Source organism: Gymnogyps californianus, chromosome 9 (genome assembly GCF_018139145.2).
Source record: "Gymnogyps californianus isolate 813 chromosome 9, ASM1813914v2, whole genome shotgun sequence".
NCBI classification, from domain to species: domain Eukaryota; kingdom Metazoa; phylum Chordata; class Aves; order Accipitriformes; family Cathartidae; genus Gymnogyps; species Gymnogyps californianus.
Genome location: NC_059479.1, coordinates 23,910,968 through 23,922,894, shown reverse-complemented (window position 1 = coordinate 23,922,894; position 11,927 = coordinate 23,910,968).

Genomic DNA, 11,927 nt, shown 5'->3' with positions numbered 1-11,927 from the left:
TAAATCCAGTGATTCAGGCTTGAAGCAGAAGCGATTATTTTTCTTTACCAACGCTTTAAGGTCTGCTGTTCCAGTGGCTTTGACTAGAAAGCCATCAACATGTTCCAACAGTTGACAAAGCTATGAGGGATGGATGCCCTAGTCTGTGCCTCTCTCCAGACCACAAAGATACGCTGATCACACCAGTAAGCTGATTTCTTGCTGTGACACAATATCATGGGACTTGGCTTTACTTTGGTGTTGCGGCTTTAAAAAGTTAAAAGTTAGCACCCAGGCGAAGCCATGCACTGGGATGACTTACTCCAAAATGAGCAGGAGGGCTGCAGATCAAAGGCCAGGAACAAACTCCATTTTAGCTCAGAGCTCTGGAGAACTACTTCCTATGAGTTTCTCAAACTGGGAATGCTGGACCTAAAGTTACTGGTCAAAGACAGTCCCAGAGTGCACAAACAGCCCAAAACTTGGTTGCCATTCACTTCATCTTGGGCTGACCTCTTCCATCATAGTAGCACTCTTTTGGTTACACTCAGTCACAAGATCTTTGCTATGATCTAAGAAATTCATGCTTCTTAGGTTTTACCTGTTAGCCCTTTCTCTTGTGATATTCGAGTATCGTATGGACAGGAATAGGTTAGGTAGGAATAGGAAAGAGCAGAAGGCTGTTGAGGTAGATGGTCACCAGGTAATCCAAAGCCTATGCTAAGGGGCACAAAGGGATGTAAGAGGATGAGCCTTGGACAAATCAAAGAGATGAATCAGGTACTCGAGACAGCTACACTCGGTGCAAAAATGTGATTTTTCCACACCTTAGCTTCTTGCATAGCAAAATAAATTGTAGAAGCCATTAAAGTTTAGCTGCAGAGGTAAGTTTTCAGAGCGCATCCTTCCAGCAGCTCACTAAGTTAAAAGCAAAAGCTATGATGTGCTCTTTCTTGTGATACGATAAGGCTGTGGTATTTCATTTCAACACAGACCTGTCTTTCTTCTCAACAAACATGATTGAAGCATTAGCAGGAGACACTGACAGATGGATGATGGTCTTTAGCAGGATCTCATCCAGATGCTCTCTCAAGGACTTGAGAGTATGACTGATTTCCAAATGAAATCTTAGCTCCAGGCTGCAAATCAATTGACCAGGCTTAAAGGTAGCGTGAAGACAAAATATCAGTCTCCTTCTCATCTAATATATCAATGAGGAGTCGGTGTTTTTCTGAGCTATGGCTCCTCTGAGCTTGCCATGCACAGGACTAGCCAATCTTGCCAAGCCACCTTCTGTGCTGCTTGCATGGAAATCGGTTAAGCACAAATGTCAGCAGAAAGCCAAATTAATTATGCTTGACATGTCATCTTTAAAATGGAAGGGCAGTCTGTGCAAAATGGATCCCATGAAGCTGTTGCTTGCCTGCACGATGCTGCATCGCTGGCTGCTGCTGGATTGTACCGTGGCTTAATTCAGAAGTAGTTTCTTCATTCTGATAATTTAAGTAACCCTTAACATCAGCCTTGAAACTGAATTGTGTTTCAAGGACACCAGTTGAGTGTACAAGAAGATTGCTGTTTTCCTGGGGGTCTCCGAGGGGGGCTGGAGCCACCCTTTGTCTCCAGCAGAACAGAAAGGCCCATTCATCCCTCTGTCACATGCAGAAACATGACTGTCCCAGAATAGGACTGCAGGATACCTCCCCAGTGGGGTCAGGGGGAGAGGTGCCACGCAGACTCGCGTGCTCTGGGAAGAGAGCCAAGGAAAAGCTGCAGCCCTCCAAACAGGCCAAAGGGTTAAAGGAGGCATCGACCGATACACCGTGACTTCTGCCCTCGGCGGAGATGAGCTATTTGAGGTGCATGTTTCCTGATCTGTCTGGGGAGTGTAAGTGTGCAGAGGGGCAGACTCCGGGAACGGTGGGAGGTCACCTCCTGATGCCCTTCAAAGACACCAGCCGGTAATGAACTTGTTTGCTCCCACCCTGGCCCAGACCAAAGACCCAGCCTCAGCGTCACAGGCACCCACCAAGGTACAGAAATGCTTCACTGAGGTCCAAAGTTAACTTTGGGACACAGGCTTGCAAGCTGGAGGCATCTGTGAGCATTACTGAGCAAAACAGGGGGGGTACCAGGTGACTGCCCCTGAAACAAGGCCAGAGATGGGCTGTACCCATCCAGCCCAGCCCACTAGCTGGCTTTACCCTACGTTTCCATCCTCAGCGGCTCATGTGGTCTGCCGCACGCTAAGATGAGATGGGCAAGGAAGAACTGGAGCTGGAGAAAAGAAAGCAAAATGGCCGAGTCTAATCACTACATGGCAATGTCAGCGAAGAAAGTGAGAAAGAGGATCCTCGAGCAGACTCCACAAGCAGCCTTCTCCCCCCAAAAAAGCATAAAGTGACAGTTAAAACTAAAAACAGAATAAGAAAACCAGATCCCTCAACACCTGCCCATCACCTGTGTTGCTTCTGGCACCTGAGCTGCTCAAACCAAAGTGCTGTTGGGGACATGTCTGTCCATGTGCTATTACATCTCTATCTGCAGAGCAGGCATATGCCAAGACTTGAGAAGCCACAGAGAGATGGGAGGGTGACAGATCCCTAAGATGGACTCTCCAATTTGGGATGCTTAGTAGGATGAAGAGAGAAGAGTCTGAATGGAGGTTTTGTTCTCTGCTCTTCTGAGTGAGGAGTTGTCTCCGATAAACAAGGGTATGCAGTAAATAGAGACAAGTAAATAACTTTTCTGTGGATTATCCACAGCTCTGATTCATCAGATCTTCAAGGAATCATGGAAACGTTTCAGTGGAGAAACAGATAGAAGAAAGTTCCCAAGCAACCAATACAAATTATCTCTACCCTATTTACAAAACTTCACTACTGAGAAAAGCTAGGCTGGTCAAATTCTCATTGGCATCTTTGGCCAAATCTCAAGATAAGAGGGAGTCTAATCCATTCTTGTGTCTGGATCCACTCAGAAAAAAGGCTGGAACAGGGGATACATATAACAGTATTTTATTGTGAACTTCTGCAGTTCTCCCATAAGTAGCAGAGATCCTGCACAAATTCACTCATGATCCCTGTGAAAAGGGCTGAAAATGAATAGCCACACATTTGAATGTGTTGGAGTCAATTCTAAACCAAGGCAAATGTAGCATCTATTCTATCATATTGCCTGGCAAATGCCAACAATAACGCTAGAAAGTTTTCCCTGCTAAGAGTTGTCTCAATTGTCACGGTCTGATCTTCATTACCTCTTGAAATTAGAAGTCCTTCATTGATTTCAAGATCTGTTCCTCATTGATTTAGTTCTACTTATGCTTCAGCACTAAGTTATTTTGTTCTTTTGTCAGTTCCTAAAGGCGACTTGATCAATCTCTTCTGTCTTCTCACCTTACCTAGTTTAAAGACTAAGATCCATATCAAGACCAGGATGAAGTTTCTCAGAGTCACAGAAGAGATTTACTTGCACCTTCCACATTAATGAGGATTTTTTTGTCTGTGCCTCCAAGTTATCTGCGAAAAATTTCATCTTACAGGTTGGATAGGATCCCCACCTTTTGTGGAGGTTGCAGTCAAGTCAGGAGTCCTCCTCGGTGTCTGGCGCGGCATGGGTGGACTGAGCTGATTCGAGGAGTCTCTGCAGGGAGACTTTAGGAATTAGGGTTGATTTTATGAACTCTCTGAATCTTGACATCTAACCCCCTAATCCTTCTGCTGACAAGGCGGGAAGCAGCCACCGCACGCAGGCGTTATTGCAGCCTGGCTGGATCTTCTCCCTGGAGAACAACAATCTTATCCCACGAATAATGTGACAAACCAAACCTGGGTCCTTACTGGTTTCTGCTCCTACCCCTACATGCTCCCATCACAGGAGTGTTTGCCAGGGTTATTTCTGGGTGCAGACAGGCACGTACCTCTGCAGTGACCGACCAGCCGGCTGGCCCCGGCCGGGGCAGGCACTGGCTGAGCTCCGTTTGCCTTCCTGTTACTGGTGATACTGGTTTGGGTTTGTCCTCTCTGCTGTGCTGCTGGAAATGCAATGGAAAATGTGTTTTCTCAGAGATGTTTGTCCTTTTGAAACATTTGATCAAAACTGATATTAAACTCACTGGAAAGAAGGAAGCATGAGTGAAAGATGGCACAATCAATCACATCAAGCTCATTTCTTTAAAGAACAGACCAGAAATAACTATCGTAACCTCGGTCTGATCACTTGTAGTCTGAGAATTGCCAAGGTTTGAAAGCTTGGAGTTACCCCAGATGTTGGTCAAAGAAACCAGATGCTACTCCAGGATCTTAGGAAGTCACAGAAAAAACCCAGGACAAAGGATGCTTGGGCAGCACCGGGAGAAGAAGGGCAAGCCTTCCTAACAGAGAGGCTCTTTTTTAGCTGAGGGAGCAGCTGAGAGAGAAATTTAGCCATGAGACACGGAAAAAGAGAAAGCCCATGATTTTGGAGGCAAGAGTGTAAAGTCTGAAGCGATCTCAGAACCAAAGGAAAATCAGCGGGAGAAATGTGTCCAGATGTTTTACCACTGTGAGTTAATCTATCCATTTCTTGTGGTACCTTAAGAAAAGAGTAGTCATAATTTCTTGCAAAATCCTCACTCAGAGCTTCAGCTGTTCTGTGTCATCAGAGTACTAAACGGTCAAAGTTCTATGAAAACATATTTTAAGATATAGTAACTGAAGACCAACAATGACCAACAGGGCTGAAAACAGCCGGAGTCCAACCGACCATTTCCAATAGTGAGCAGCAAAAATATCTGTGCTCCAAACACAGCAAATAGGTCCCATAAAGAGACTGTGCGGGCGCCTGCTCAGCTCAGAAGCTTACAAGGATCAGAGGAAGACACACTGGGGTCTAAACTCAGCAGCCCCGGGATTGTCCGGGAGGAAAAATATTAACTGGGGCTGCAAGGGGGTCTGCAAACCCAGGATGGATATGGGCCTCTCCTGAGTTACCCTGCCCCATGTGCTGCTTCCCGGCATGAACACGGAGTTTGCAGCGAAGCACGGGAGTGTTGTTTCCCGTGGAAGCTGATTCATCCATAAGGCTGTGAATATCTCTCCCCATGTGCAGCTACGCAGCCAGCCCCAATCTCCCCGGCCTCAGGGTGACGGCAGTCATTCGTTTGCCTCTGAGTTTTGATGAAACGAAAGTAATTTGTCAGTTTTGTATTTGTTGTTGTCACGTCACACAAGCTTAAGTGGTCTGTAGCTGGTCAGACAAAAGGAGCACGTAGCGCAGAAGTCTGTCTCCAGAAGTGGATCGCAGCAGGTTTGCTACCAAAATCCTTCTACAGGATAATCAAGGACATGGGAATACCTTTGCATGACTTCGTTAGTTTTTGAACTTACTGGGTTATTATAAAAAAATATTTTTTTAATAGCTTACTGCATATGCTCCAAAGTTTAAAACTTTCAATCAAGGCGTAAGAAAAAAGAAGAATAGAGTAGAAAGGAACAAACATTTTACCTGACATTTCCAATGCTGGGCATACTTAACTGGCAGTCACATTCTGAAGACTGGTAATCAAAAACATAGTAAGAAAAGCGATTAGACGACATCACGGCTTGAAGATAAAACACTACACAAATAACAGGATACAACTGAGAAAAGTTCAGAGATGGACAACAAGGGTGAGCAAGGCTGTGAGATGGCTTCCTACAAGAGATCTACGTTATTCCTCCCCAGGGGCAGGACTTGGCACTTCCCTCTGTTGAACTTCATGAGGTTCCTGTCAGCCCATTTCTCCAGCCTGTTGAGGTCCCTCTGGATGGCAGCACGACCCTCTAGTGCATCAGAGAAACGTGATCTCGTTCCACTTGAGATGCCTTCAATTTGGGAAGGAGTCTGAACCTATTCTTTCTGTCCTCGTTTTGGGGCTAAAAGGGCAAAGGGATTCCTGCATCAAAGTGAAGTTGCCTTGACTTAGTACAGTTGCACCATGCCAACACGTTTCTGAGCCATCAAGGACCCCAGAGCAAGGTGATTTGGCATTTTTTAAATAAACAGCCTGCCACATACCAAATGAATCCCACATTCCTGAGAACAGCCGGGTTCACGCATGGTGAGGAAAGAAACTTTCCTCTCCAAGCAGATGAGCCAAGGAGGTTGGGAGAGGCTTTGTCCACAGGGAAAGAGACAGGCTGTGCAGCAGCGCAAATTGTCTACAGGTTCATATGGTTCGGAGAAAGACAGGAGGAGTCTCATGAAAGCACTGCTCGTGATCTTCTGTTCAAAGGCAGGTGGAGAGCAGAGGGGAGTCTTTGAGCCAGGACCATGTCCAGAGAGTGGACTGGACGCGTGGCTGATGGGGGAGGCTGGCGTGAGCCTACGGCAGCACCGGCTGCTCAGCCATGAAGTGTTCTGCCCTGCACCTTGAGCAATCGGATGCTGCTCTTCAGGCAGTTCAGGATGCTCAGAAACCACAGCAAAATAAAAACAGAGCTGGCATGTGAAAAGGCACCAGTGCAACTTCTTGTAGATGGGAGCATGGTCTGAAACCTGTTCCCAGCCTGCTTCACCTAGACCAGGGCTCGGGGAGACTGCGTTAGAAGGAAAAGTGAGGCTTGTTCTTCCCCAGCACCTCAGTAAGGACTTCTTATACTCTGTTCTCTCGGCTAGAAGGGGAACGGCAGGTCCCCTCTGCCTTGCTTGCAGTACTTAGCCTGCTCCTGAACATTTCCTCAAAAGCTCCAGGTGGAGCAGCCGGCTTTATACACCCTGGGCAGAGAGGGCTTTGATGTCTCTTTTCCCCAAAGGTGGTCGGGGCTGCAGCTTCCTTCACCAAAGCACAGCCACGGGGCTCCTCCAAGCCCGTCACTACAACTCGCCGAGCAGGCACGCTGCTCTGCGGTCAGCAGCCTTCCCCCAGCTCCCTCCCTCCCCCTCGAGCTTTATTTGTTTGTTATTTTCATCTCCTTCGCAGAGCTGTCCTGTGCTTCTCCTGCTTCGCCCTCCTCCTACATCCCTGTCCCACGCTTCGCCTATTGGTTGCAGGGGCTGCGCTCAGGGGCAGCCCTGCGATTTTCTATATAACCAACCGCTCCGTTCAGAGAGATCTCAGCAAGTCACGAGAGGGAAGAAACATTCCCCTGAGCACGAGCCCACACACAAAAGCAAACTCCAGGATCTACAACGCTGCAGTTCTCCCAGGACCCGCGGGACGTGCCCAGCTGCCCGCGCAGTGGGAAGGAGCCGTGAGAGGGAACGAAACTGATCCCAGGAGCACCCAAAGTTCGTGGTCACAAGGAAGGTAACTTAACTCCAATGAAAAGCTTTGCTGTTCCGTGTGCTAATTTGCAAACAAAATGATTTCTTGCTTCGGGGTGAGTTTTTGCACGTTTTTCAGATCCCCGCACCGGCCCCCACTCTGGGGGAGGCGTGGAAGGGACCGCGGTGCCCGAGCAAGGTCCAACAGGTAGGCAGGGAGAGGGTGCACGAGAAGAAATCCAGCACACCTCTGCGGGGAAGGTCCTTCTGCTTAGGGACCAGGTTGGGTTCGGGTCAGGAAAGCAGCTTGGGATGTGGTGTTATCCTCTGCCTTTCTCCCTCCTTTCCCAACCCCCATGGCATTTTCGCTGCAAGAGATGTTTATCCGCAGAAAAGGTCTGTTTTGCATTTGGCGAGGTTACTCCGGCAGGAGAGTGCAAGCGGAGCTGCTCTTGAAGGCAGCCTGCCCTGCTACAGGCAGGACAGCAGGCAGCGTGCCATGGTGGGAGAGGCTGGCTTGAGATGAGGACATCGCCTGGGATGGGGTGGGCTCTCCTGGAGCTCCCAGGCAAGAGGAGTCCCAAGCCCCTCGGCCCACGCATGGCACCTTTCAGACGGGAGCAGGCTGTGCAGGGTTATGGCAACGGTTTTCAGTCTCGTCTCTTCTCTGGGAATCATTCTCTGATGTCCACAGCATGACTCCAGTGGTTTCAGCTGCGATTCGGACTCAGCACAGCGTAAAGGGCATTTCCACTTTCACGCGTCTAAGCTATTTGCTAACAGAAGAGCCCCAGCCAGGCAGGTGGGATGGGGATGGCCCCTTCGGGCACCAAGTCACTTCCCCAGATGATCAGCAACATGAGCAAAGCTCAGAGGATTTTGGGTCAAGCGATGTTGACTTTGGCTTCACATCTGCTGGGCACTGAACAGGCTTCTTGATGCTCCTGTGCCTCAGTTTCCCCCACGATTGAGAAAGGGTTACGCCTTCAAGAACTCTGAGATGCGAGAGGCAGCATGGAGGGCAAGAAGTAAATGGGCTGTTGAACAGGAGAAAACAATGCTTCTCTTTTACTAAATTGCTGGATTTTAAGGCAAGATGGGGCAGAAGTGCTTTTTTTCTTCAGTGCTTTGCAGCTGCGCTGTGGAGGGGACGGGCAGGATCCAGTGAGCCGTGTCCTGTGATACTTACTCACATGAGCTCTTCTGCCACATACCCAGGGGCTGAACGGCCACACCGGGCTCTGTAGTCCCGCACCGGGGAGAGCAGGTAAGAGCAGCCCGCTGCTGCAGCGGGCAGAGGACACAACTTTCCAGGGATGCTCTGGTACCCCTCTGCCAGCTGCTGACTCGAGGAGCCGCCGTCTTTCTCCAAGCCCCCAGACAGCCTTGAGTGGCAGACGCTTGTCTGTGCCATCCGAAGCTGCTCCCTGTGAGCTGCCCAGACCCTCAAGGATCCCAGGCAGGAATTCTGAGCTGGGTCTGCCCTCTCCTATGAGCTGCAATCCTGTGGGAATAGTGGGGAGGAGAGACAACTGCCCCTGGTGTAGGCTGGGGCAGGACAGAGAGCTGAGGACCTTAGCAAGGGTGCAGGCTAAAGTCCCTGCACCAAGTCAGAGCAGGGATCGGCGCCCAGGTCTCCAATGAGTCGGGTTTGCGCTCCTTCAGGTTATTTATCATTCTCTCCCTTCCTTTCTTCCCCCCCTTCCCAACATAGCTGGGTGCCCAGCACCTGAGCAGGAGTCACAGCTGAGAATAACATCAAAACAGGTCAGAGCAAAGTCCACCCTGGTCAGCTGTCTCCAGGACAGCAGTTGGAGCAGATGTTTAGGTAAATATCAGGAAGAAGGTGGTGTCGGAGAAGTTTCTCTGGTCACAAGGTCCCAGATTTGGCATTCAGCTGATTAGGGATGTGCTGAGACCAGGGAGGGTACCAGGACTTTCGTAGCCACCAAGGACTAAGACTGTTCCAGCAAGCAGGTGGGAACATTCCTCTCCACACACTGACTGGTGGCAACTTTGTGAGTCCTCAGCTTTGACCAATGCACCTCCAAAGGGTCTTTTGTGGAAGGAGGCTCCTCCTTGTCTAGGCTCCAGCTATTCTGGTGCCTAGCTTAGTCCCTTCCCATAGTATTTTATACTGGTTATCCAAGGTGACAAGCTGGCATCCCACTACCCGGTCCTTAGGAAATTAGCTCTGCCCGTGCAGGAGGGACAGTATGGGCTGAGGGTTTCCCCAGTTTTCAGATCACATACTCCTGCAGGTACCCCTCAGTGATGGGATACCTACGTACCTCTGAGAGCAGGGTGCTTACAGGCCAGATACGGGTTGTTTCCCAACCATCATATGGAGACTTTTCTCTAAACACTCTTCAAGTCATTGAAAACTGCTCTTTTTTCTCAGCCAGAGGCAGGCAGATAGATAACTTTGCAGTGCCTGTTCTGGCTCACAGTGATGCGGCTCATTTGCAAGATAAGTTTGCAAAGCTGTTTGAGTCTGCACAGATAAAAGGCACAGAGAACACACAAGATTGCTAAGCACCAGGCATGAATATTTTAGCAGACAGAAGCATGCTTATAGTGAGCAGAAAAGAAAAGTGATGGGATCTTTAACTTTCCTGTGGTGAAACTGTATCTACGGTGCTGTTACAAGGATTCAAACTAGAAAAGAAACATCTTTAAAATGTGGATGTTTTAACAGAACTGAAAACTTAACTCTCTAGTTCATGAGGTCTAAACTGCGATTGAAGGGATTGCATTATTTTATTGCCTATATTTGACACGTGAGTGGGAATAAATTTTAGGCTTCCTCCTAACACTGCTTGTTTACAGTTTAAAGTACTAAGGACCTGACTGAAGGACATAAGAGGGTCAGGAAGGACTAAGCCTGATTTAGATACTCTGGCAAGAGCAGTAGGGTGAAACTGAGGAAAGGTTAGGTCTGGCTAGGCTGGTTTATTGGGAAAGGGTCCAACTTCATGTGATTATGCCTGGAGTCTTCCAAACAGGCAGAAAGGCACAGGCATTTCTACAAAGCCTGGCCTGAGCCCATGACACATGAGGAATGCACAGCTGTATCTAGAGAAGCTGTGGTTGTACCTGGCCGGACTCGTGGTTGGCTTGGCCATGCCTTCCCAGAGTGGGAACAGCATGCTCCCACCATATATGCATTGCTGGTCCTGGGGTCCCCCCGGTCCTGGGCAGGGGGAACCGTGCTACAACCCGGGAGTGCCTTGGCTGGACAGTCCTGGGGAGCAGATCCCCGGGGTACAGCTGGTTTGGGCTCAGATCCCAACGCTGCCTGGTGGAGTCAGAGTTGAGACTGAAGACCCACCTCTAATCCCAGGCAGGCACCCCGATCCCTGCCTAACTGGCTCCTCTGGGGCAGAGCACATCCCAGGCAAGCCCGAAAAGGCTCCTGTTTCTAGTCTAGGCACAGCAATTTTTCCTCCCTTCAAAGCTGTAAAGTGTCATAGTTTGAGAAACATGTTCTTCACCCGCTCTGACCAGGAGACCCAAGATCTGTGCCTGCCTGTGGCACAGACAGTGCCGGGGCACAGGCTGGCAGGGTGCTGACGTCTTCCACTCCCTCTCTGGGCTCACTTCCCACTGGTGGCCATATCTGGATCATCCAGAAACCCCTTCCATGAATTCACATCGTGCCAGGACAGTGCTACAGCCATCCTCAGCTTTCTCATGTGGTTGTGGAGCAGCAGCTTAGCTAGTCCTGCCTGAAAGCCTTGTCTGAGATTTGCAAAGCAGAACCCGCTCTGGTGATATTTATTAGTAGTGCTCCAACCTTGGTGAGCTTGAGAGACCTTTTACTGTGCTCAGCAGTCAAAAACTGCAAGCAGCGCAGGGAGATTTATATCCCTGAGTATTAAGCTGAATGGGCACAGTGGATTTGGAAAGGATGTGGTTCACTTAACGACGATAAGGATGGGGAAGGAGGGGCTGTACTGCTCGCACATAAATTGGAATAAGATGTCAGGTATCAATACGGCATTTCTGGAAAAACCCTTGTAGTATTTTCCCATCATGGTTCCCAGCAAGACTGCGCTGAGTCTTTCCACTTTGCGCTGAAAGATGGCATATGGCAGCCCATGGGATCGGCTGAAGAGTGGGATGTCAGTGCGGCTCCGGTTTTCCCACGGCACGAACTGGAAGAAAAAGGTCTGCTGGTCCTGTGGACCCCAAGACGGGGTTTGCAGAATCGCCCAGATGTGCAGGTGTCAACAGGGCAGGTCCCCCAAAACTGCTACTTCAAACCGTCAGGAACTAAATGAGAAGTGTGGGGTGGGCATAAAAGAAAGGTCAGATTTGCCACGTGAGCAGCAACACCAAGTTCAGAAGGTGCAATAGCTGACTGAACACACCTATTTGAGAAAAGGCAGGTGCCTTCATTTGCTGAAATGCTGCGTAAGAGACATAAGAGACTGTTTGTTTTCCTTTTAGTTTGTTTTAGCAAACAGGCATGTTTAATTTTAGCAGCAAAGACTCCCACCCCCAGGTGTCAGCTGCTTTGACCAGATGGGATCTAATCTGGCATTATTTCTGATCACTGTGATGATGGACTTTCTCCAGCGATTCTTTTCATTCAGTCTCGTCTTGTTCCTCCTTCCTCTGCTAACTGAGTTCTCTCCCTTGTCCCTTTCTCCATCTGCAGATCCAACCAAGACCCAAGCAAGGACGTCCCACGAGCATTAAGGACTTCTGCAGCCAGCTTT